Source organism: Miscanthus floridulus, chromosome 10, assembly GCF_019320115.1.
Source record: "Miscanthus floridulus cultivar M001 chromosome 10, ASM1932011v1, whole genome shotgun sequence".
In the NCBI taxonomy this organism is placed as follows: Eukaryota; Viridiplantae; Streptophyta; class Magnoliopsida; order Poales; family Poaceae; genus Miscanthus; species Miscanthus floridulus.
Genome location: NC_089589.1, coordinates 26,234,499 through 26,261,305, shown reverse-complemented (window position 1 = coordinate 26,261,305; position 26,807 = coordinate 26,234,499). Strand labels below are relative to the sequence as shown.

The following is a 26,807-nucleotide window of genomic DNA, read 5'->3' as shown; positions in this document are numbered from 1 at the left end:
CCGGACGGACGGGAGTACTCCACGCCGCAGGGAAAGAATTGGTCTGCGGTAGTGACATTCAACACCTACAAGATCTTACTGTAAGTTGTTCTGGTTTACTACATCAGGGGGCTAATTTACACAACTTCTGATATACATCTGTACAGATCGTTGTTGGGGTAAAAGCCTCGTTAAACACCAAGCGCTTCCTCAATCCAACTTTGCACCACGGAAATACAATTGCAAAGCCTTTGTGTTTCAGTAACTCACCGTGGAGCAATGCAAGTGGGTTCAAAACTGTTACGATTCTATCTGAAGTAGCATGTTTATCCTGACAGTCTCTTGGGTCAGAGTTGGTATGTGAAAGAGGCTTGCTCTTTGCGCCCCTTCTCATGTATGTCGTCTATTAGTTGGCGAAGCTCTGGGAAGACTGTCACGAGGACCTGCTCTAGCATTGCATATGAGAGCTGCTTGATGCAGACGTTGGACTACAGCACATCGGTAATGCATCGTGGAGATCAGAATGATGTCCAATCGTAGAGCTTAGATTACAGGGATTTTGAGTTTTACTTACTTGGAGGAAGTAGTACATGTCCCTTGCGCTGCGTCGGTACTGTTTGTATCCAATTATGCTGACCAAGGTCGATGGAGTTCCATCTGAAAGGGCATTGCAATTTGCAAGTCATTATTTTCCACTTTCGAGAGGAGCAAATTATGTTAATTAAATGGCATGGTACTGAAGGAATGTGATAGACAGATATAAACTTAGGTAACGGCTCAAGTTCTAGATGTGTTTCCTAAGTGGTGCCTTTCTTAGGAAGTCTGGAAGAAAATACAGCAATGATGTTTTCCTTTTTTTACTTCTAAGTGACCCCATTGAAGGCAATCACCTATGGATCAGATATTCAGAGTTTTTCCTCCTGCACACACAAACAGAACTAGCATGCTCGTACACCACATATAGTCATGTAGAGTCGCAAACATACATCATCCTAACATCTTCAGGGGAAAAACATAAATAGAAAGACAACAAAATGCCACGAGACCGAAACAGTCAATAGACTAACCTAAAAGAAGTTTTTTGACCTCACTGGCATTTCTGGATGCCGCAAGCTGAAGTTCAAAAGAGCTTGTGCTCTTTTTGTTGCCAACAGCCTGGTTGGGACCCCCAAATGACTGCTTGTCAAATTGACTTGTGCCTGCATTCCCTTTATATCCATCCAACTTGGTGAAGAATATACCGTTTGGCCAAAGGGTCTGTAAATAAGAAATCCATTAGTTGCACAGAAAAAGAAAGACAAAGTTTGGAATCCATTACTTCTGCAATAATACCTATAAACCACAAAGGATAAAGAAACTATTGAGATGCACATATTACAAAGATATATCCATGTGAAACTTTATGCGTTTGGAACAGCTCTTCACATGGTTTGCCCAATCACACAATTAGAAGTACCAGGGATCTGAATCAAGCATTGCTGAATGGTGGAGAAAAGCAGGCCGTCACATTGACGAAGCTCAAAGGAAGGGATTTAATAGCGTTGTGACTTTGGGGGGCCTGGATTTTATGGACTCATAGGAACAAATATGCTTTCTATGGCATCTCCCCCTCTTTACAAGTTGCACATCAATTCTTCAAGGAAGAGTTGAGACTTTGGGGGTCATGCCGGAGCCAAAAAGCTCGAAGAACTGGGCCTAGGTCGTGATGAGGACTAGCTGCATATTCTTTATATGGTCATTATCCTAGTTTGCTTGGGTGATTTTTTTTCAGTGTTACAACCCCTCTGATCTCTAGTGGAGTTAGAGTGTTTGCTTTTCAGGGTCTTTTAAGGGATCATTTCCTCCTCTCTTTAACATAAGATACACAGCTCACCTCACCTGCACGTTCGAGAGAAAAAAAATAGTGCCACAGAGGCATCAAAGGAAATATCAAATTTTAAACTAAAACTTAAATGAGAACCTAGATAAATCCAGTGAAGGAAAAAAAATGGGGGGATAATGTGTCTCCTTACATCTTGAATCCAACGTATTCCTTGTACAATGACATCTTCTCTTCGTAGCCAATTATTTGTCTTATGATCCATTCATCGATTGCATCTTCCATGACCAACTGCAAAATTTGTTTTGATATCCAAAGAACTTGTCTCCTGCAGATTCCGTAACATATCAAGGAAAACATCATGTTTTGTAATTGAAAGATAGAAACCGCTGGATTGCAGAAGTGGCTAAGTTGTAGGACTGAAGCATAGATGGTGAAAATAAAAGTGGTCTGTGCATGGCTATAAACACGGAAAAATGGCGATAAACCACCCAAATTTTATTATCATCTAAACAAACATCAGAGAATATACTGCCAAAATACATGAAATGGGAACTATATACTGATATATCTAGTAACCATTCCAATCAGGCCAATTGCCTTTGGGTCACAAGTTTCTACATCTACAGTATTATAGTGTATCATTCACTTAGGCCTTGTTTGGAATGGAGGTTAAAGGAATGCCATGTTAGATAATCTACTGCTATCTTGTGTGAACACAGCAAGAGAAGGCGGCGCCGAAAGACCCCCTGCTGTGATACTGTAGCCGCTGCAGGTGCAGGCGCCTCACGGCTCATCAACAGCACTGTAGGCATATGCAGAGGCTGGCGCAGAGTCAGCCCTGTATGTTATCTAGTCACTGTTGCAGCAGGGCAGCTGTACTGGGACTAGATGGATAGAATGGTATAAATAGACTACCACGGCAACTCAGTAAAGAGAGTTCAGATTTGCCATCTCCCATACAGGGCTTCGGCCAACGCTGGTGTCTTGTACTGTGTGTGCATGCTCTGTTCTCCCTTCTTCTTCTAGCTCTAGCCATAGTGTGTGGGACGAACAACGCTTGTTCATGGTCGGCACGGCTAGTGGGTGCTCGGCAACACTAGCGGGTGCTCGGCAAGACTGGTGAGTGGTTCACTCACCTGAGCCGGTGATCCTGTGGGCCAACAAGTGGTATCAGAGCCATACAAGCACCGTCGCCAGACTAACCGCTGGCGATGACGGGCGGTTCAGAGATGGGCGACAACAGTGGCACTGCTGTGGCTGTCCAGCCACGACCGGAGGTCGTTGTTCGTACGGTGCGGGAGGTCAGCGACACCAGTTGACCGACGCTGACTCGCACCAACCATGGAGAGTGGTCGGTGACCATGAAGGTCAAGCTCAGAGCCCGACGGCTCTGGAATGATGTTGACAAGGGCACCGGCAATGAAGAAGATGATATGTCAGTGTTGGAGGCTATCCTCGCTGCTGTACCGGCGGAGTACAGGGAGCCATTGGGGGCGAAGAGCTCGGCTAAGGAGGCGTGGGAGGCTATTGCGGCAATGCGCGTCGGTTCCGACCGCGCATAGAAGGCGACGGTCCAGCTTCTGAAGCAGGAGTACGACAACCTCAAGTTCAAGGATGGTGAAATGGTAGAGGACTTCTCCCTCCGCCTGCAGACGCTCATCAGCAAACTGAAGACCATGGTGTCACCATCGACGAAGAGGAGGCGGTCTCCAAGTACATCCACTCCGTGCCGGTGAAGTACATCTAGATCGCTCTCTCCAAAGAGACGATGCTGGACTTGTCCACCCTCACCATTGAGGATGTGACAGGTCATCCGCGGGCGGTGGACGAGCGCCTGGAGCAGGCGACAGCAACGGAGGATAGCGGGAAACTCCTGCTGACGGAAGAGGAGTGGGCTGCTTGGAGGAACTCCGGGAAGGCAGCCTCCTCCAGCCGCGGTGGCAATGGCAAGCGCCACGGTAAGGCTTCTTCGGAGAAGAAGCAAGTCGACCCCAACGCCTGCTGGCGTTGCGGGAAGATGGGCCATTGGGCACGGGAGTGCCCAAATCGCAAGCAGGAAAAGAAGGCTCAGGCTCATCTGGCGCAAGCTGATGATGAGGATGAGGCCACTATCCTGATGACGACGTTCTGTGCACTGCACAACTTCGAGGCCGAGGACAGGGAAGAGGCAACGACGGTGGAATGACTTGGGAAGGCCCTGAAGACTGTCAACCTGGACGAACCACGCGCCCAAGTCCACCTCGGACATGTGGGCGCCGACTAGAGTAGCGGTGATATCTGGACTCTAGTGCTAGCAACCACATGACGGGCTCCAAGGCATCCTTCTCCGAGCTCGATGATGATGTTATCGGTATGGTGAAGTTTGGTGATGGCTCAAGGGTAGCTATCCAAGGGCGGGACACCATTATCTTTAGGTGTTAGAATGGGGAGCACCGCGCGCTAACAGATGTATATTACATCCCACAGTTGCGTTCCAGCATCATCAGCATTAGTCAGCTGGATGAGCATGGTAGTGAGGTACTGATCAAGGACAGGGTCCTTAGGATCAGGGATCGGGAGCAGCGACTTCTCACCAAGGTGAAGAGGTCCCTGAACCGGTTGTACCTGGTCGACCTAAAGGTAGAGTAGCCGGTGTGCCTGCCGGCAAGGCACTCCGAGGAACCGTGGATGTGGCATGCCCGGTTTGGACATCTTAGCTTCGACGCGCTTGGTCAGCTAGAAAAGATAGTCCGAGGCTACCCCACATCAAGTACGGAGGCGAGCTGTGTGACAGTTGCTTAGCCGGGAAGCAGAGGAGGCTACCATTCCCAAAGACAGCCAAGTATCGCGCGAAGGACGCTCTCGAGCTCATCCACGGCGACCTCTGTGGGCCGATCACGCCTGCTACAAACGGTGGTCGGCGGTACTTCCTCTTGCTCGTGGATGATTGCAGTCGCTATGTTGAAACTAGCGGTCTCAGGCAGTGTGGAGGAGATAGAGGCCTCCGCCCGCCAAGTGTTGCCCTCAGGCGGAGGCTTGGGGAATAGGCACGATAGGTGGGCATGTAGGGAAATGGCACGCAAAACTAAGGTTTCATTAATTCATCCTCCAACCTCCCATACTATTATAAGTGTTTTCTATTTATAGGACTCAACTACCTCTTGACAGAATTTATTACAATGTCCCTCAACTGCTACAGTACATTCCTGGAATATTCCACCACCAGTCTCTCGTTTGCGGGGCAATCTTGCCACACCATCTTCAAGTAATGGGCCTCCATAAGCGGCCAGCCCACCGTGCCTCGGTCTTCGGCCTAGAGGCCTGGGTTCCCGACACTAGCCTCCATCTTCAGGGGCATGCAGCTGCCTACACGAGTCTCCGCCGGTTTGGTCGGAGACCTCATCCGTAAGTCTCCGCCCGGCCGCGCGGGGGCCATGCTGGCACGCTCGCGCAGACCACGGGCGCCTGCGCTTAGGTACCTGCACACACTTAGGCAAGGTTGTTTGTTTGATTAGTTCGGGGGTAGGGCGGCCTCCGCCTTTAGCGCCGGAGACGCCCGTCAGCCGAAGCAGGGCGGCGTCCGCCTGAGCGGCCGGAGATGCCCATGCTCGGCTCGGGCGGAATCCGCGACAAGCTCGCTGAGCCTCGTGCAGCGCCCTACAAGCATAGCTAGGAAAGTTCCTTTAGTCAGCGCTAGATCTCTGCCCTAAGACGGTCGAAGACGCCTTTGTGACACCTCGCTGTCGGAGGCCTTCGCCACCCGCCGAGGCCGTGTTACAACAGTTCCCCCCTTTTGAGACCACGGTTCGCCTGAGCGTGCCATGAGCTCAAAATGCCTTGACCAAAGGCGTCCGTGGGGGCGGAGGCCACATGCATTGGTGTCTCCGAGCGAGGCCCCGCTACTTCCCCCCTGGCCTGCTCTGGCACGGCCGCTGGTCTCGTTGAGAGTAGCCGTTGGGCATCAAATCTAGCCGTTGTCCTACGTTGTGGCCGTTTACGCCATATCGCTTTCCGTTGTATACCTTGCGACTTCTTCAGAGATGACCGTTGTGCGGCAGGTGAATTCTCCAGAGATGACCATTGTATGGCGAGAGCCGAACCACCCGCCCACGGCCTATATAAGGGCGGGGTTGGTGGCAGGGTCCCCCCCACATTGCTCATTCGCTTTCCTTGCCTTTGAGAAATCGCTCTCTGCTCTCTTCGCTTTCGCCTTTGCTGCCTTCACGTGTTCTGTCTTTTCGCCTACGTCTTGCGCCTAGGCTGCCGCCACGGTGGCTTTCTTTTCTGCCTCCGCCCATACTCGCTGGCCTACCTTCTTCAGACCCTATCGCCACCTTCTCAGCGTTAGGGCCATCGGCTGGGGTGCGCGTTTTGAGGAGTGCATGCTTGCCTCTGCCTCCCCATTGGAGTTTGAAAAGCTAGTGGAGGAGGATTTGGGGAGTGTCTCTGTGTCCGTCGAAGACCTGATCGCTACGGATTCCAGAGACATGGCAATAAAGTCATGGGATTTCAGCCCCTCCTCCATTACTGAAGAGGCAGTCGTGGAGATGTTGAAGGAATCATGTTTTCCTTCTTCGAGGGTAAAAATCCCTCCGCCTGGCTAGACTGTTCCGGAACCGGAGGAGGGATATGCGGTGGTGTTTCAGGACTTCTTCACCTACGGCCTCCGCCTTTCTTACATCCCCTTCCTCCACTGGGTGTTGGAGACCTTCAATGTCCAACTCCATCATCTGACTCCTACTGCCTTCCTCACGCTCAGCAAATTCTGCTGGGCGTGTGTTTCTTATGGTGCCGAGCCAGATGTGGACACCTTCTGCGCGTACTACGAGCTGCAGAAGCAGCTGAAGAAGAAGAAGGAGGTGTGGGAGGGCAAGGGGGTGGAGGTGACCTACCAATATGGTAGTTGCACCTTTATGTCGAAGAGGAACCAAGGCGTAGACCGCCTAGAGATTTCTTTTTGACAGAAGGGCAAGTGGGACCATGGCTGGCTTGAGCAATGGTTCTACGTGAAGACCTACGGGGTCTGCGGCACTATCGAGGATGGTGTGGAGGTCGCGGAGTATCCATTGACTTCAAAAATGGAGGAGATGGCACTGCATATGCGTGTGGATCCGCCGGAGGAGATGTCTTCGGCGAGGGAGGCTTGCGACCGGGCTTTTGCGGCAGCGTGCCGATACTCTGGGGGCCGCGACCTGGTGGAGGAGATTATGACCTCCAACTACTGGCCCCTAGGCAGAGACAACCCAGCCTTTCAGCTAGAACAGGTGAAGGTTCCTAATTTTGGGTCGGAGGCCGGGATTCCGTTCCTTCGCTTCGGGCAGTCTTTGGGGGAGGGGGTGACGGAGGACAGTTTTGTCTCTGAGGTTGAGGAAGCCGCCGTCGGGTTGGTTGGCAAAATTTCCGAGCGTGAGTACCCATCTCGGAGAGCCATGGCAGGCACCATGCCGTGGTTCAATTGAGTTTTTGAGGAGGTCGGGATCGTCTACCGGGAGTGCGAGGTTCCCGCCGAGGTCCTGGCTTCGATTGAGAAGAAGAAGAAGAAGGCCTTTGCGAAGAATGTTGCGGCGGAGGCTGAGTCCAAGAAGAGGAAGGGCGCCGCTGTTGCTTGGGCACCTATGAAAAAGAAGAAGAAGAGCGGTGCTCTAGTGATCGCATCGGCCATGTCTTCGGTCGGTAGTGCGGGCGTTGCCTCCGCCGGCAGTGAAGATGTTCAGAGCTCCTCCGTCCCGTCAGTGGATGTGCGGGTCACGAGCGGAGAGGATCGTGGCTCTCCTAGAGCTCCGGTGTGCCCTATGAGTGGCGCTATGAGCGGTGCTGGGCGTCCAGAGGCCAGCGCTGCTCCGGCACGCACCTTGCACGGTGCTGCGAGTGTTGCCAAACAGCTGGAGGCTAGCGCCGCCGATCCTATGCTCGACATTTTTGGCGGGCTATATTCAAGTTCTGAAGAGGGCGCAGAGGCTACCTTGCAGCACGCTCCGTGCTAGCGGCCGGCGTCGGGTAGCCGGAGGCTGTGCTTGCTAAGCAGGCCCTGGTGACTCGGTCTTCTTCGAGCCCTCCGCCCGCCAGGCCACTGGCTGAGGAGATCCGGCCCTTTAGGCCTTCGCCACATGATATGGTAGAGACTTCTGCCCAGGGGGCTCGGCAGGTGGCCTAGCCTGGGCTTTTTATGAGTAAGTTTGTTTGGTGCACATTTTTGTGTTTACTATCTTCGCCCGGTTTGTTTGTTTATGTATTGTAGCAAGTGCTAATACCATGTACTTGTTGCTTTGTAGGTGATGTCATGGCTGGACTCCTCACCCCGGAGGAGCGAGTGGCTACTGCCGGCGTCAGGTTTGGTCCGGGGCAGCCGGGGCTGATAGCGCCGGGTCCGAGTGAGTATAGAGTGTTTTATCTTACTCATCTTTTGGCCTGTTGTTATTGTCTATTTCTGATCGGCTCTCTGACCTGAGTTGTTGTTGTTGTTGTTTTCTTACGCAGGCTCCTCCGACACTTCTATCTCAGGTTGGGAAGAGTGCTATCTTGGGGTTCTTGGAGACGTCGGAGGTGGTCTCTGGCAGTTGGTGTATGTATTGTGAGATTTGCTTTTCTCACCTTATGGTCTTGTGTTTGTTTGTTCTTCTTTGAACATATCGCTTCAAACAGCGTCTGAGGGACATGGATTTCTTCCAACTTCTCCGTGTTCATCTAGAACACCAGAGCTTGGTGCGTTTTCGGCGGTTTGCCTTTTTTGGTGTTTGTTCGCCTTTAGACTTGTTTTTGTTTCTATTGCTGATCGCCTTGGTCTTCTTCTTTTATAATCGCAGGGGTATCACATGGCCGTTGTTATGGAAGAGCGCTGCACTCACGAGGTCTCCAACCGAGATACTATGATTGAAGCACTGAAGGTGGAGAATGAGCGCCTAGAAGGTGAAAAAGGGGGTTTGTCCAACTCCCTTGCAGCTCTCTGCCTTTCTCTGGCGGAGAAGGAACAAGAAAAGGAGGCTTTGAGGGCCGATCTCGCCAAGGCCCGGGATGCGGAAGCTTTGTCCGCCGAGTAGGCCCGTAGGGCGAACGAGTTGGCCGAGGGTCCTCGGCGAGAGCTTGCCTCTCAGAAGGAATCCGCGGCTATGGTGGGGGAGCAGCTGTCTTTGACGACGAGGCATTTGGACTCGGTCAAGGGGGTCCTTGCTTCAACTATTGGCCATTACTGGGCCATCGTTGCCGAGTTCGAAGGCGAAACCTCCTCTCCTCCAGAGGAAGACAACGTCTATGCCCTCGCCTCCTAGCTGAAGCGTCACCTTACGAAGCTCCCTGGTCTGATCAATGGCTGCATAGACTACAAGGCGCTGGCGGGAGTAGCGAATTACGCCAAGCTTTTGATGCGCGGCGGGTGTACGCATACCGAAAGTATTCTGGAGGGAGCGCTGCCGGGTCTGGAGGAGCTTGGTGAGACTTCTCTTGGTTTGTGAAAAACCTTGAGAAATTTCATTAGGTACTTTTGGGCTCCATTTGGGAGACCTGCCACCCAGAAACTGGTGGAGGAAAAGAGGACGAAGGTATTTCTAGTCTTTGTAGCTACTATTTTTGTCTCCTTGCTTTTTGCGAAGCTGCGAAGGCTTTCGTTGCCTATGCCCCTGATACTTTAGCCTGTGCTACAGGATGCGCAGAAGAGTCTTGCGGGCAGGCCTCCGTCAGTTCCGCGCTCAGCGACCACGGGCGGTGCCTCCGCCACCGCTGGCGCTCCGGTGGGCGCTGCGATCGGCGGTGGTGATGGTCGGAGGCCGCAGGCACCGTGCCCGCCCACAGTTGATGCAGGCTCCATTCCAGGGACTTCTGCTGTAGCCGATGCGCCGGAGGTCTAGGCTCTTTGTAGCACTTAGTTGTTTTGGCTTGTATATTGTAGTCCAGTTGGACTCTTGTAAATAAACTTTCTTTTGTTTTGAATGGTTTTGTGGGAAATTTTAACCTTGCGCAGGTTCCGAATAGGGAGCCTATGCAAGATGTTGTGCCTTTGACTCTCTACAACGATGGTATTTATGTGAGCGGAGAGCTTTGGGAGTATTGGTGTTCGGCCTTTCCCCGCAGTGTTCTGCGCGACGTGTTTGAGTCAGTTAAGTTTGACATAGACGACGAGCGCGCTGGGTTTACTCGCGCGCTTGCTTGGCGTGGACCTCCGCCACAATAGTTAGGATTTTATTGTAAGTTTGTGTCCAATAAGAATGCTACTTGACGTTTTATGGAATACAAAACAGGTTCACTTTCTTGATTGTTTGTGCGGGGGCTTATGTCTGTTGTGCTAGTTTACATATCTCGTCTAGTCCCGAGCTTGCACACCGTTGTCCTTTGCTTGGGCAAACGTGCGCAATACAGAGGTGGTGGCCAGGACCTTCGCCCCATGTTCTCTCCTTCTCTGTGCTTGCTTGATGGCCAGGGTAGAAGTGTTGGCAGTTTTTTGGCTGGCGGAGGCGTACTTGAAGTCTGCCTGACGAGGCTTGCTGAATCGGTGTCTGATTCGATAGGAGGTTTGGCGCAGCTTGTGCAGACGGTGGAGACTTTTGGTATTTCTTTAGCTGAGTGTTTTAGCTGTCTGGTGGTATGGGCCTCCGACGCTGCACACCTATGGGACATGTTTCATTTGTGGAGATGGCAGGTTAGGTCTCCGGTGTCAGGGGGATGTTACGAGATTTCATGCGATATCCCCCTTCTTCTGTAGGCCTGCGCTGTTCTTCACCGTGCCATAGTTCCTGTCTCTTTTCCCACTGTCTCCGACCGTCTACTGTTGCCTCCGACTTTATGAGTTTTCGTACAATATCTATGGCCGACTTAGATATCTAAGGAGACCCCTGCCTCCATGGCCATTGCTGTGGCTTGTGCTTGTGCTCTGCCTTCTTCCCCCCTTGTGCCTTGTGCTGACTGAGGTTTTAAGGGTGTGGGGGGAACCCATTTTATAGCGGGGTGGTGGCTTTTGGTTATTAAATTTTTGGTACGTTGTTTGTTGGAACGTATCTTGGCTTTAATGGCCTATATCTTGCTTGAATTATTCGTGTCTTTTGAGATCTTTTGAAGTAAATAGGCCTAGTGCCTAAGTGACAGGGTTTTGTCAGACCTTTTCCTCGTTTTGCTATTTTCGATGGCGGAGACCTTCTTCCTAGTTCTAGCGCCATAATGGTGTTACCCCTGATGCTTGGGTTGGTTTTTTGTTAATGTCGGAGGCCTATTTTGGACGAGGTTGTTTTTGCCTTGATGCCTGAATCTGGTCAGGTCTTTGTCAAGGGTCGTAGGCCTGTTTGGCCAAGGTTGTTTTTGCCTTGATGCCTGAATCTGGACAGGTCTTTGTCAAGGTCGAAGGCCTATTTGGCCAAGGTTGTTTTTGCCTTGATGTCTGAATCTGGGTAGGTCTTTGTCAAGGTCGAAGGTCTATTTGGCCAAGGTTGTTTTTGCCTTGATGCCTGAATCTGGACAAGTCTTTGTCAAGGTCGGAACCCTATTTGGCCATAGAGGTCGTTTTAAATTACCAATGCCCGTGGTCGGCGCTTTAAAAGGACCTGTGCTTATTTTTGTTCACCGAATATTGCGGCGCCAGAGCTAGCCGCTTTCGGTTTTGGACTTTTCAAGCGTTCTTTTGGGGAATTACCTCTTTATACTTGTAGAGGATTTTTACATTGAGCCTGCCTCGTTAAAAACCTCACCTCCGCTTGGAGTTCCCCTGTGAGGAAAAGAATACAGGCTCTTTTACATTTTTTGGGTTGAAGAAAAAAACTAAAAGGTAACTGAACGGAGGGGCCTCCACTTATTATTTGCGGAGGTTGCCCTTTCGTACATTGCCTAGATGTAGTATCTGTGGAGGCTGTCAATATTCTAGGTGTGGGTTGTCATGACATCTTCGCTGTCGGTCAAGTGGAAAGAGCCAGGGCGGCCTGCTGCCGTTGTTGTGTATGGGCCTTCCCATTTCGGTTGTAGTTTGCCAACAAGTTGTGCGTTGGGTTTTCTTCTGAGTATGAGGTCTCCGTGTTTTATGTCTTTCCTTACCACTTGAGAGTCTCTCCACTTCTTGGTTTGGGACTGATATTTTGCAATGTTTTCGACTGCTTCTAGTCTTATGGCTTCTATTGTTTCTTTTGCATATTCTTCATCTTGCAACATTAGCTGTCTCGTTGTGCGGAGGCTTTCGTGCTTGATTTCTTCTGGCATCATGGCCTCTTCTTCATAAAGCAGTTTGAATGGTGTAAATCCTATTGTTCTTGAGATAGATGTATTGTGTGACCAAATCACTCTGGGTAATTCATCTACCCATTTTCCTTTGCGTAGGCCTAGCAATGTTTTTGATATTGCTGAAAACACTATTCTGTTTGCTCTTTCCACAGCACCATTGGACTCTGGGTGGTATACTGAGGCGAAGGCTAGTTGTCCCAATGCTTTTGCAGAATTCTTGGAAGTTCTCTGAATCGAATTGTTTTCCATTGTCTACTGTCAGAATCCTCGGTACACCGAATCTGCAAATGATGTTTTGCCAGAAGAATTTTCTGATGGTTTCTGAGGTTATCTTCGCCAGCGGCTTTGCTTCTATCCATCTTGTAAAATATTCTACTACCACTAGTGTGAATCTGTTTCCTCCTTGGGATGGTGGTAATGGGCCGACCAGGTCCATACCCCATCTTTGTAGCGGCCATGTCGGAGGTATAAGCTAGGTCTCCGACGATGGTTTTGACTGCCCGGGAGAGAATGTTTGGCATGCTTTGCATGTTCTGACTGTGTGCTCTACGTCTTGTATGTGTGTTGGCCAATAAAAGCCTTGCCTTATTACCTTTGCTGATAATGCTCTAGAGCCAATGTGCGACCCGCAAATTCCTGAGTGTATTTCTTGAAGCAACTCTATGCCTTCGCTCTGTGATATGCATTTGAGGAGAGGCTGGACTACTCCTTTCTTGTACAGTACACCATCTATGATTGTGTAATTTCTTGCCTTGGCCTGTATTCTTGCTGCTTTTGCTTCATCTTCTTCGGTGGTTTTGCCTTCTAAGAATTCTGTTATCGCCTTTCTCCAATCTTCATTTTGCAGGTGTAGTATGGGCTTAGGTGTCTTAGATGTCTCTGTAGTTGCCGGAGACTTTAGGATCTGGTAAAAAGTGTTTGGTGGCAGTGGCAGGTTGTTTGCCGCCACTTTAGCTAGTTCATCTACCTCTACATTTTCTGATCTTGGGATGTGCTTCAGGGTGAAGCCCTCGAATCTTTGCTCTAAATTTCTGACAACGGATAGGTATTTGATGAGTTCTAGCTCTCTTGCTGTGTATTCTTTCTCTACTTGGCCAGTAACCACTTGAGAATCTATTTTGACTATCAATGTTTTGGCCCCTAGGGCCTTTGCTTTACTGAGCGCTAGGATCAGGCCTTCATATTCTGCTATGTTGTTTGTTGATTTGAACTCTAGCCTTGCTGCGTATTTCAGTCTGACGTCGGAGGGTGCCGTTAGGATGGCAGAGGCTCCTGCTTTGGCTTGGCCCCAAGCTCCATCCGTGAATGCTATCCAGCCTTGAGTGGTTGGTTGTACCTTGGGCTCTGTCGGAGGTGTCCAATCTGCTACAAAATCGGCTAGTGCTTGTGATTTGATTGCTGTTCTAGGGACATACGAGATACCAAACTGTGATAGCTCTGTAGCCCATTTGCCTATTCTGCCGGAGGCTTCTTTGTTTCTGAGCAAGTCTTGCAGTGGCAGCGATGTTGGAACTGAGATTTCGTGGGCTTGGAAATAATGCTTTAGTTTTCTTGATGCCGTCAGTACTACGTAGGCAACTTTTTCTACCTCAGTGTAGTTTAGCTTGGCTCCGGACAATGCTTCTGAGATAAAATAAACTGGCTTTTGAGTTTTGCCTAATTCTTTTTCCAGCTCATGGACTAAGACTGCGCTGACTGCATGGTCGGAGGCCGCCACATATAGCAATAGGTGGCTGTTTGATTTTGGGACGGAGACCACCAGTGAGTTTGCTAGATACTCTTTCAAGTTATGAAATGCCTCCGACTGCTTGGACCCCCATTCAAAGTTGTCTCCGCCCCTCAGTGCTTGGAAGAAGGGGAGGCTACGTTCTGCTGATTTTGAGATGAATCTATTGAGTGCTGCTATTCTTCCCGTTAGCTTTTGCACTTCTTTCTTGTTTTTGGGTTCTGCCATTGTCATTATTGCTCTGGTTTTGTCTGGGTTCGCTTTGATGCCTTCGCTGCTTACGATGTATCCGAGCATCTTTCCTTTTGTGACTCCAAATATACATTTTTCTGGGTTGAGGCGGAGGCCAGCTATCCTGAGGTTAGCGAAGGTTTCCTGTAAATCGGAGACATGATCATCCTTGTTCTTGCTCATGACCACTATGTCGTCGACGTAGGCTATGATGTTTCTATCCAGTTGTGAACCCAAAACTTCCTTTATCATTCTAGCAAAGGTTGCTCCGGCATTTTTGAGGCCCTCCGGCATTCTGGTGTAGCAATATGTCTCGAATGGAGTGGCGAAACTTGTCTTGTCTTCATCTTCTTTTTTCATCCAGATTTGGTGATACCCAGAGAAACAGTCGAGGAGAGAGAACCTCTGGCATCTGGCTGCCTTGTCGACAGAGGCATCTATTCTTAGCAATAGGAAAGGGTCTTTTTTGCAAGCTTTATTCAGGTCTGTGAAATCTATGCACATTCTCATTTTGCCATTCTTCTTTGGCACCAGTACTATGTTTGCGAGCCATTTTGAATACTTGACTTCTCTGATGACTTTTGCGTCTAGCAACCTTTGCACCTCCGCCTTTGCTGCCAGGATTCTGTCCTCTGATATTTTTCTCTATTTCTGCTTTCTTGGCCTCATGTTTTCATTGATATCTAGTTCATGCTGTATGATGTCCCTACTGACTCCCTGTAGGTCGGAGGCTGACCAGGCGAAGATGTCTTTGTTGTTTACTAGAGTTTCCATGAGCTCTTCCTCCTCTGCTTTGCTCAACTCTGAGCTGATTGTTACTTTTCTGTCTGATAACTCCTTTTCTAGAGGGGTCACCTTTGTCTCTTCTTGACCTGCCATATCTATTTTTCCTCTGGGCATATCCAGAGGCTCTAGTTCTTTATGTGCCGAGTCGACTGTATTGATGTTTCTTTGGGCTCTGTAGATTGCCTTTTCTATGTTTCTTGCTTCTTTCTGGCTACCTCGGACTATGATAATACCATGGAGTGCTGGTATTTTCATGCACAGGTAGGCCATATGCAGGGCTGTGTTGAATTTGGTTGTGAATCCTCTACCCAAGATGGCATTGTATGGGTAATACAGATCGATGATGTTGAAGGTTATGTACTCGGTTCTAGCATTTGCTTGGGTTCTAAACGACATTGGGAGTGAGATTTTTCCTAATGCTTGTATCTGCTTGCCTCCGAATCCTATCAAAGGGGATTCAGAGGGCTGTAGTTGATTTCTGCTGAGCTTCATTTGGTCGAAGGTGTTTACGAAGATGATATCTACTAAACTGCCAGTGTCAATCAGTACTCTGCTTATCTCCCATGCTGCTATGTTGGTCTTGATTACCATTGCGTCTGCGTGAGGGTAGCTCTTTAGCTAGAGATCTTCTTCTATGAAGGTGATTGGGACTCTAGACCAATCTGTGTATTTCGCTGGACCTTGAACTGCTACGTTGTTTAGCAGGCGGAGGTGATCCTTTTTCTGTTTTTTTGTTTGAAACTCCATTGATGATCCTCCGGTGATTGGTAGTATCATGCCTATTGTTGGTAGCGGTCCATGGGGGTTGACTTGGTTTTCTGGGTTTGGCTCATTTTTTGGTGCTGGTGGTTGGTTGTGAGGTGGCGGTGGAGGCAGTTGCTGCATGTGGTGCTGTTGCAGCAGAGGCTCGAACCTGATTTGGTTTTGTGCCAGTGGGTTTGTTTCGAGGTAGGTTATATGGGGAGGTTTTGGGTTTATGTAGGTCAGGCTTGCCTCCGAACTATAGTTACCCACCGGAGGCTGCTGCGAAGGCACTAACCACCATGCTGGTAGGAAGTTTGGGTAATAGGCAGAGGCTAGTGTGGAGGGATGTATTTAGGTTGCGTTTAGCGCTGGGTACATTGGGCAGTACTGCTGGTGGCCAGTTGTGTAGGTGGTGTTGACCTCTCTTGTGCTCTGCTATGTTGGAGGTTGGGCAGTCTGCTTGTTCTTCATCCTTTCCTGTGTCTCTTTTGTCTCCGGACAATCTTTGGTGCTGTGCCCTGCGTTTTCGCCGTGAAAAACGCAATATGGCTTGCGTTGTTTCTGGCTATGGTTTTTGTTCTAGTTTTTGCCTTGGTAACCTTGCCGACCTTGGTTCCTAGTCTAGGTCTCTAGCCGTGCTGGCGCTTCCAGTTGCCCTTGCCCGGGGTGAGGTTGACCCTCGATGCTGAGCACTTGCCCCTGGCCTGGTTTCTGATTTGATGCATTCTGGTTATTATAGGTTTTCTGGGAGTTTTTGTTGCTGTTTTGCTATCTGTTTTGACCCTGCTCCTCTAGCCTTTTCCGAAGGTCATTGTCTGATCTGCAGTATTTCTCGAACTTGTCATACAACTGCTGTATGGAAGTTGGTTTCTTTCTTGCTAGGTGTGCTGCGAATGGCCCAATTCGGAGGCCTTTGATCGCTGCTTCGATGGCGATCTCGTCTGGGATGTCTGGTGCCTTCGCCTTTAGTTGCACAAATTTCCAGAAGTAGTCATGTAGTGTCTCTCCCTGTATTTGCTTGCACTGGAACAGATCTGTGGAAGTCAGCGACTGTGCTGTTAGCCCCTTGAAATTTGCCAATATCTTATCCCGGAGGTTTTCCCAAGAGTAGACTGTGCTTGGTTTTAGCATAGAATACCAAGCCAACACGTCGCCTTCGGCTGCAATGACAAATGACTTTGCCAAGATGGCGTCGTCTCCACCGGCGGAGGCTACTGCTGCCTCGTAACTTATAATAAACTGATGGGGGTCTGTCTTGCCATTGAACTTTGGTAGTGTGATTGGCTTGTACGCCGTTGGCCATGGCGACTGTTGTATGCCTTCAGAGAGTGGGGACTTGGGATCGATAGGTCTCCACATCACCTAAGATGGCATCATGGTCGGGCTAATCGCTGGTGGAGTTATTGCTGCGGAGGCTAGGATTACGGAGGTTGACACTGGTACTACATGCTGCATACTTAGCATCTCAGCATGTAGGAATACCAACTGCTGCCTTATTTCTGCTGCTTGTGCTGACGCTTGAGTAGCTTGCTAATTAGCTGCGAATGCTGCTGCCATTCTATCCCTCTCTTGTTGCGCTCTTTGCAACTGTGCTTGCAGCTGTTGCAGTTCTTGCTCGAGTGTTGGGCCTGAATTTGGTTGGGCCTCCGGATCTTGAATCTCTGGTTCTTGGGGTTCCGGTGGTTGACCCTGGGCATCTGCTCTAGTGTCATCCTCCGTAGGCGAGGTTGTGTAGGTGCTACGAGTGGTGCGCCTAGGCCTTCCTCTCTGACCCGTGGTTGTTGCTGCTCTGGTGGTGGTTTTTCTTTTCCCTGCCATCGTTGGTTTGCCTTGGCCAAACCACGGTTGGCGCCAATGTTGAAACTAGCGGTCTCAGACAGTGTGGAGGAGATAGAGGCCTCCGCCCGCCAAGCATTGCCCTTAGGCGGAGGCTCGGGGAATAGGCACGACAGGTGGGCGTGTAGGGAAATGGCATGCAAAACTAAGGTTTCATTAATTCATCCTCCAACCTCCCGTACTATTACAAGTGTTCCCTATTTATAGGACTCAACTACCTCTTGACAGAATTTATTACAATGCCCCTCAACTGCTACAGTGCCACACCGTCTTCAAGTAACGGGCCTCCATAAGCGGCCGGCCCACCGTGCCTCGATCTTCGGCCTAGAGGCCTGGGTTCCTGACACTGGCCTCCATCTTCAGGGGTGCGCAGCTGCCTACGCGAGTCTCCACCGGTCCGGTCGGAGACCTCATCTGTAAGTCTCCGCCTGGCCACGCGGGGGCCATGCTGGCACGCTCGCGTGGACCACGGGTGCCTGCGCTTAGGTACCTACACACACTTAGGCAAGGTTGTTTGTTTGATTAGTTCGGGGGTAGGGCGGCCTTCGCCTTTAGCGCCGGAGACGCCCGTCAGCCGAAGCGGGGCGGCGTCCGCCTGAGCGGTCAGAGATGCCCGTGCTCGGCTCGGGCGGAATCCGCGACAAGCTCGCTGAGCCTCGTGCAGCACCCTACAAGCATAGCCAGGAAAGTTCCTTTAGTCAGTGCCAGATCTCCACCCTAAGACGGTCGAAGACGCCTTGGTGACACCTCGCCGTCGGAGGGTTTCGCCACCTGCCGAGGCCGTGTTACAACACGCTACATGTGGCTACAACTCCTGATGAGCAAGGACGAAGCGGCAGCGGCGATCAAGAAGTTCAAGATGCGCATGGAGGCCAAGAGCGGCAAGAAGCTCCGTGTGCTGAGGACTGATCACGACGGTGAATTCACTTTGGTGGAGTTCGTTGTGTACTACGTGGATCAGGGTGTGGGGCAACACCACACCACGCCGTACTTGCCACAACAGAATGGCATGGTGGAGAGACGCAACCAAACGGTAGTCGGCATGGCCCAATCCATGATGAAGGCCAAAGGCATGCCGGCAAGGTTCTGGGGAGAGGCGGTGACCACGACAATGTTCATCCACAACCACTCTCTGACCAAGGCCCTAACGGGCAAGACGCCGTTCGAAGCTTGGTATGGGCGCAAGCCGAGCGTGTCCTTCCTCTGGACATTTGGCTGCATCGGCCACGCCAGGAAGACAAAGCCGAACCTCACCAAGCTGGAGGATAGGAGCACACCCATGGTGTTCCTGGGCTACGTGGAGGGTACCAAGGCATACCGGCTCTACGACCCATGCGGAGACAAGGTGCTTGTCTCGTGCGACGTCATGTTCGACGAGGAGGCAGCTTGGGACTGGAGCAGTCCGAGCACGGGGGAAGCTGGCTGCTTCACCAGCACCTTCGTCGTTGAGCACCTGGTCATCCACGGTGGTGGAGACGCTAGGGAAGAGGTGCCGAGCACTCCGGGAGGAGCGCCGAGCACTCCAGCGGCTGAGTCGAGCACTCTTGGGGCAGTGTCAAGCACTTCAGGAGGGATGCCGAGCACTCCGGGAGGAGTGCCAAGCACTCCTAAAGGGATGCCGAGCACGCCAGGAGTGGCGCCAGGAGGTTCTGCAGTGGTAGCGACCACTCTAGGATGGGTGCCGAGCACTCCCGTGGCATAGCCAAGACATCTTGCAGTGGTCCCAACCACTCCAAGACTAAGGCTGGGCACTCCTACAGTGTGGCCGAACACTGCAGGTGTAATGACGAGCTATCTAGAAGTAGTGCCGAGCACTGCAACTAGGGTGCCGAGCACTCAAGGTGCTATGACGAGCACTCAAGTGGAACAGGGAACTCCATCGATGCCAATCGAGTTCGCCTCACCTCCAAGTGACATCACTGAGTTCATGGACGCCTACCACGAAGGTGAGGAGGTGCGGTTCCGTAGGCTGGACGACATCGTCGGTGGCACAGGACCCTCAGGACTGGCTGGTCGGCTGCTCAATGACGCAGAGCTGCTGCTAGTTAGTGCAGAGGAACCACCCACGTTCACGCTGGCCGAGCGGGACAGAAACTAGCGACGGGCGATGTTGGAGGAGATGAAGGCGATCGAGGAAAACGAGACATGGCAGCTTGTCGACCCACCTCCAGGATGCCATCCGATTAGCCTGAAGTGGGTGTACAAGGTCAAGCGGGACGAGCTCGGCGCCATTGTCAAGCACAAGGCACGCCTCGTCACTCGAGGCTTTGTTCAGCACGAGGGCATAGACTTCGAGGAGGTCTTTGCGCCAGTAGCGTGCATGGAGTCGGTCTGTTTGCTACTAGCCTTAGCATCAGCAAAGGACTGTCGCATCCATCACTTGGACGTTAAATCGGCCTTCCTCAACAGTGAACTGGTGGAGACGGTCTTCGTCAGGCAACCTCTAGGTTTCGCCGTCAAGGGAGAGGAGCACAGGGTGCTCCAATTGCGCAAGGCGCTCTACGGGCTGCGGCAGGCCCTACGAGCATGGAACGCCAAGCTTGACGTCACGCTGGGCGAGCTTGGGTTTCAGCGATGCATAACCGAGCACACGCTCTACACGTGGCGACGGGGAAGGAGGAGCTCGACGTCAGCGTGTATGTGGATGACTTAATCATCACCGGCGTGCGCACGGAGGACATCAACAGCTTCAAGCGCGAGATGGCGGCTCGTTTTTGAATGAGCGATCTTGGCGCACTCTCCTACTACCTCAGCATCGAGGTGAGACAAGGGAAGGAGGAACTCATGCTCGGTCAGAGCGCGTATGCCTCCAAGCTGTTGGAGAGGAGCGGCATGGCTGAGTGCAAGCCATGCGTGACTCCAATGGAGGAGCGGCTGAAGCTGACGAAGGCCAGTACCGCGGCGAAGGTGGATGCAATACTCTGCCGGAGCATCATCAGCGGTCTACGCTACCTAGTCCACACGAGGCCGGACATTGCGTTCGCCGTGGGCTACGTCAGTCGCTTCATGGAGGATCCCAGAGAGGATCGCTGGGCTACGGTGAAGTGGCTACTGCGCTACGTCAAGGGAACGGTGGATCAAGGGATCATTTTCTCTAAGACTGATGGGAGTAGGCTGCAGCTCACTGTGTTCAGCGATGCAGACATGGCGGGGGACATCAACGGACGACGGAGCACCTCTGGCCTGCTCGTCTTCCTTGGGTCGGCTCTAATTTTATGGTTGTCGCTGAAACAGAAGGTGGTGACGCTATCTACGTGCAAGGCAGAGTATGTAGCGGCGGCCACAGCGGCATGCCAAGTTGTGTGGCTGCGCTGGCTGCTAGGCGAGCTGACCGGTGTGGAAGCTCACCCACCAGCACTGATGGTGGACAACCAGCCCGCCATTGCCCTCGCGAAGAATCCGGTTCTGCACGATCGGAGTAAACACATCGACGTGGAGTTCCACTTCCTCAGGGACTGTATTGATGGAGGGCAGATCGTCATCGAGTTCGTCGAAATTGATCGGCAACTCGCGGACGTCCTCACCAAGCTGCTCGGACGTCTTCGACTCACGGAGCTGAATGAGATGATCGGCATGGAGGGGGTACAAGGGTTAGCAGTAGGATTAGAGGAAGATTGTTAGATAATCTACTGCTACCTTGTGTGAACACAACAAGGGAAGGCGGTGCCAAAAGGCCCCCTGCTGTGATACTGTAGCCGCTGTAGGTGCAGGCGCCGCACGGCTCACCTGCAGCATTGTAGGCACATGCAGAGGCCGGCACGGAGTCAGTCCTGTATGTTATCTAGTCACTATGGCAGCAGGGCAGCTGTACTGGGACTAGATGGATAGAGTTGTATAAATAGACTACCACGACAACTCAGTAAAGAGAGTTTATATTTGACATCTCCCATATAGGGCTTCGGCCAACGCTGGTGTCTTGTACTCTGTGTGCATGCTCTGTTCTCTCTTCTTCTTCTAGCTCTAGCCATAGTGTGTGGGACAGACAACGCTTGTTCGTGGTCGGCACGGCTAGTTGGTGCTCGGCAACACTAGCGGGTGCTCGGCAAGACTGGTGAGTGGTTCACTCACCTGAGCCGGTGATTCTGTGGGCCAACATGCCAAACCGTTGTTTTGCTGACGTCACTATGCGTTTGGTTTGGAGAAATCGGCAAAGAACTTTCCATAGGAACAGTGGAGAAGCATGTACTTTTGCAGGAAACAAAAAATGAGCTCCGAGTCGATGGAAAGCTTTCCTGTGGCCACTGCAGCTTCGCTCGCTCTCTGAATATGCTTATATTGCTAATCTAGCCTTAACAGCGAGACAACATTCAGCTTCCTGTTTGAGCCCCATGGCACACAAAAGAAAAGTTTTGCCCGCTTGGTATGTATGGCTCTCTCTCTCTCTAGTTTATATACTAAAAATGATGTTCTGAACTATATTTTCTTAAGGATTTGATTAGTATAAAAAAGTTCATATTGCAATCAAGTTTGAAAGTTTACTATACTCTTTTCATTCCTGCATTCCAAACACCTATCTTGAAAATTTCCTATGTTTTTTCAATCCTCTGTTTTGCAACTACTTTCCTTTCCTATACCTGTGTTTTCTCTCATTCCTGTGTTTTCTATTCCTTTGTTTCAAACAGTCCCTTAATTTGTTACTATGTAACAGTGGTCTGAAACTAGTAAGCAAATTCTGAGGAACAAATTTGATAAAGTTCATTATAAAGGAACATACCGTATCCAACCCCGTCGCTTTAGCTGGAATACCTTGTCAACCAGGTTCAATAAAGGCACACTAACATTTGTTGGCATCCACTGCCAAAATAGAAGAGAAGGTTTATCAGTAAAAGGAAAAACAGTAAGAACAACCATTCCCTATGAAATGCATCAAATAAATTATGTAGTAGCAGGGTGTGGTGTACGTCAGGAGGAATTCCTATTGGATCCTCGAATGTATTTAGAGATGACATGTTCGAAGAATCAGAATGTGCCCTTGTAGGTTTTCCTATTTGGTCACTGGCTTGTTTATCCAAACTGGAATATGTTTCGATGTGCTTAACATCATTTGAAGTATGGCCTCTATTATTGACCTCATTGTCTGAATGGCATCCACTATTCATAGATGAGGTGTGATCTTCGTAGTTACTATCACCATCTGATAGGCTATGAGCACTTTCCAAGTTTCGTTGATGCAAGTTGTGGTTATCTTTCTCTTCCTGGTTCCAAGATAGAGACATCCTATTATCTGCAAATTGGGCAGTTGCGCTAGAAGGCGTTGTGCCGACCGCCCGTTTCAAACCATCTGAAACTCCTTTAAATTGTCGAACAATGTCTTCCATTGCATCATCAACATTAACTGTTTTAAAACAAATAAAATGTCTTTAAGAAAAGAACAAAGCAAGTTATAGCTTTTAAGGGGAGAAAACAAGTGTGGGGACATGCATACCAGCCAAGGTTTTCATAACAGAGGTGGACTTTCCAGCAGAGTAATTCTACAAAGTGGAAAAGAAATGAAGTGCTAAGAACCTCAAGAAAGCACTGAATGAAAATGTGTGCAGTCCTTATCATTAAGGACAAGGCTATAAGGATTTGCTTGGTGTAAATCACACACCTTTGAGGATGCACTCAGGAAATCCCAAAGTTCATGCTGCTCTGCAATATTAGCTATAGACAAGAGATCCTATTGAACACAAAATTAATATTATAAACACATTTGAAGTAAAAGATGAGCAAAAATGCTAGAGAACCAATCATACTTGAAGATATTTGTCCAGGAGAATGCATCGTTGGTGCACAAGGTAATCATCAACACTAGATGAAAGAAAACTCTTTGGAGGCAGATGTAATGAATAATTAGGTATCTCCTTCAGTTGTCGATGAAGACGTTCAAATTTCCGGTATCTACAAATAGAAGCTATAGGTCAGGATCATACATGTTCCTCTCTCGAAGCTGCAATTAATGTACAAATATGCCAAGTAAAACCATGCCTTCTTTTCACAAACCAGGCCTTATTATCTGCATCAGTCACCGCGATAGAATAAACTGCAAAAGATTTTGAACCTAGTTTCTCAAAATATGCACCAACAACCTGCAAAGAAATAGACCCCAACAAATCACATCAGCTGTGGAGAATGACATTACTTCACATCAATAGATGTATATTGTATCAAGAACAAGAGGACTGATGGTGACATTAACCGCTAGGTCTGATATAATGTAATCATGCAGGAACGGAAACTGTTAGAAATTAATTACTAATTATCAGACCAAACCACCACAAATACCAATTTTCCCCCATACGACGCTGAGTAGCTTCTTATGTTCAATATATGCCACTCACTGACATGTGGGCTAGGCCTCACACACCAGCCTTACAATGAGTGCCACATTGTGGATCATGCACGTAGTCATTCAGTGGCATCTTATGTATTTTCTCTTAATGAGGACTAGATACAAATTAAGCACGGGATTCTACAGATCTGATTCTAATCGGACACCAAGTACTAAAATGTAAAACCAATGGAAACCATGGAACCCACGTGCTAATCAGAAAATGCGGAATACGATAAAATGAAGAGATATTCCCATAGTTTAGATTACTTATGGAAGGATGAAAATCGGAACATATATGGCAAGTAATACAAGACTGAAGCTAGTGATTGATTTCTAACAGTAGAAAGGCACAGCTTAAGAGCGCGTGAGATGCAAACCCCATGCCCATAAATATTTTAAAATCACTGCCCGCAAAGAGAATAATAAAATAACAGCAACATGCAACACAACAAAATCAGAGATCAATTTGCCAACTGTTACAAACTTCTGAAACTTATCTCACAAGAGATGATCCTAATGGTATAATTGTTAATAATAAAATTTCACAAGAAACTGTGGTGAATACTAGCAACATAACCCTGACCAGGTTGGTTAAATTTATTCAATTAATCCAATTGATCAAATTTATTCAGTAAAAGCCAGCAACTTGATGCTTGTGGTTAAGATGATGATACTGGAATTGTTCTAGTGATAGGATTAGAAAACAATTACCCGGCATCTTATCTTCGGAACATGCATTAGCACCTCAACATGTGAGGCAGGACCAGCACCTCTCTCGTCCTGATTTTTCCTCACATTTAGCCTTTCACTGGGAACCATGGGCTGGTTACTTTTTGCCAAATATCTTTTCTCAATATCAGGAGTACTATTAGATCGTTTTAGTTGAGCTTTTACACTGTTGCTGGTTTCATGTGGTTTCTCCTTGCTGCTGAAATGAACTTGACTCCCCTCTTTTGGTTTCACTTCATTCGTATTTTGTAGAGCAAGTGGATGACTACCTGTGACGAAAGTAGATTGAGCATTCCTATTTTTACTTTGCATCAAATTGACCATGTATTTATAATCAACAGATGCAATTCTCTCGTTGAAGTTAGAGGATAGCTCTTTAGCCACTGCCCCTGCCCCTGCACTTGGACTGTTATCTGAACCTCCATAACCTTTCAACCTAGATGATTGGTCTACTTTAATCATTTTCTTTTGATAATTTTTTCCGATTGCCCACATGTTCTCAAGATTCTCAGGGGCAAGAACCTCTGACCTCCTTTTAGTAGCTGCATCCAATACCACCGCCCAGTCTGGCTGACGAGGTTGGATGGTACTATCATTGTCATCCTCTGACATTTTCGACTTTCCACATTCAGAAGTAACGAATGACCTCATCCCAGAATTATTTGGTGGAATTAAGCTGCTAGGTTCTACAGTCAAATTCCTTGATTCCATTTGACAACCTTGTGAACCTCCTTTGTAAGGCACTAGTTCCGTATTAGCCATGTTTGTATTTCCTCCAACATTACCTGTATCTTTGATGTTTAGAAGGTAGACAATCAAGTCGTTGATGTAGCTGAAACAAAAACAAACAAACAACAAATAAGGATTTGGAACAAAGCTTAGGTGCAGGTAAAGGCGGAAACTAAAATTCGATAACTTAAATTACAATTAAGCAGACCGTAGACTGCTTGAAGCCTATATATTGCCATAAATCAGCCGTTTTAGCAGACAACTTACCCAGGGCTTGCGAAGTTCATAACAGGTTGCAAGACTAGGCAGGTCATCAGTTCCCTGGAGAAACAGCGAACTAGTGGACTCTGTGCATCTTGTGGTCTCAAAACTAGAGCCATAATGCCCCCAACGATTTCTTGAAGAACCTAAAATTCGTATTAATTAATGGCTGTATTATTGTATAACATGAAAGCTAAAATGGTTAGCTATTACCTTGTACTCATGCTCTGAAGATAACAGTGCTGGATGAAGTTCCTGTGAAACTATTAGGTGCTGCTTCAGTCTCTCATCTCTTTCCTCGGAAGACAAAGTCCTCATGACATCAACACCAATTAGAGTTTGATTTTTCCGGAAAATATCTAAATGGTTACCAATCAAATCAACCATATCCCTGAAACAGGGGGAAAAAATGAACATAGAACTATTACTCAATAATGATGGTATGTACTAGATAGTATATCAAGCCTTTAGTCACTTTGTTAGCATGTCAACTAGATTCATCTCTTTCACCCTGCCTGATACTTCACCAAGAGCATGAAGTACTAAGCCACGTATCAGTTCTGGGGCCTCTCTGTCGGGAGTAATATCTGAATACCACAAGTCTAAAACAAAGTCTCGCAAAATATTCTCAATGAAACTTTCGAAAGCAGCCTCAACAGAAGGTGAACCAACTTTCCTTCTCCATCTGGAGACTGGTGGTACAGTCGAAAGGCGATGATCATTTGCAGACAACTGCCTCTTTGAGGCTTGAGACAAATATGTCTGCTTACGTACAGGCTGTTCCCTCCAACGGAACTCCACTTTGAAGGAGAGATACCGGAGAAATCCAAGTATAAGGATTGACATGGGCACATTTGTTTACATTGATTTACTTGTATCTATTTGAAACAAAATGATATGGATCTTAGCATGGATACAAGTGACTGGACTATATATTTAAGAAATATACTGCATATACAAACATAAAGAAACCTCTGCACACAAAAAAGACTCAGTAATAATGGTTGAAAGATAAGTAATTACTAAGTGTTTAAAGATTGCCAACACATTCACAGAGTAGAAAGTAAAACAATGGAAAAGAAAGGAAGGAAAGAAGGCTATCTTGACAAGCAAAAAGATCAGAGAAAAATATACGCATGCTTAATTTAAAATATGATAATAAATAAAATTATACATGACTCAATAGTGATTTATTTCACTTACATTTCCACCCTCGTGAAGCTAAAATCATAGTTATTAAGGCGTCGCCTAGGCGTCTAGGAGCTTTTCCAATCGAGGCGTCGTGCCCGCCGCGACCTCCCTGTTTGTCAATGTTGTCTTCATCGCCATCTCCATGTTTGCTGGTGCTCTTCGTCGTGTCATGTGCTAGCCATACTTGGTCCATCCTCCAGACCCTTGGTCATTTGATGCAAGTATTCGTGTTTACTCTCCACCATCCGTGGTCCATCAACCCGAACTCCTCGCTTGACCTTCTCCATTGT

General features: G+C 48.8%; 1 pseudogene; it reads right to left on the bottom strand.

Annotated features, from left to right (window-relative positions):
* Positions 1-60: 60 nt before the first annotated feature.
* On the bottom strand, positions 61-26,804 carry LOC136488272 (uncharacterized; annotated as a pseudogene).
* Positions 26,805-26,807: the final 3 nt, after the last annotated feature.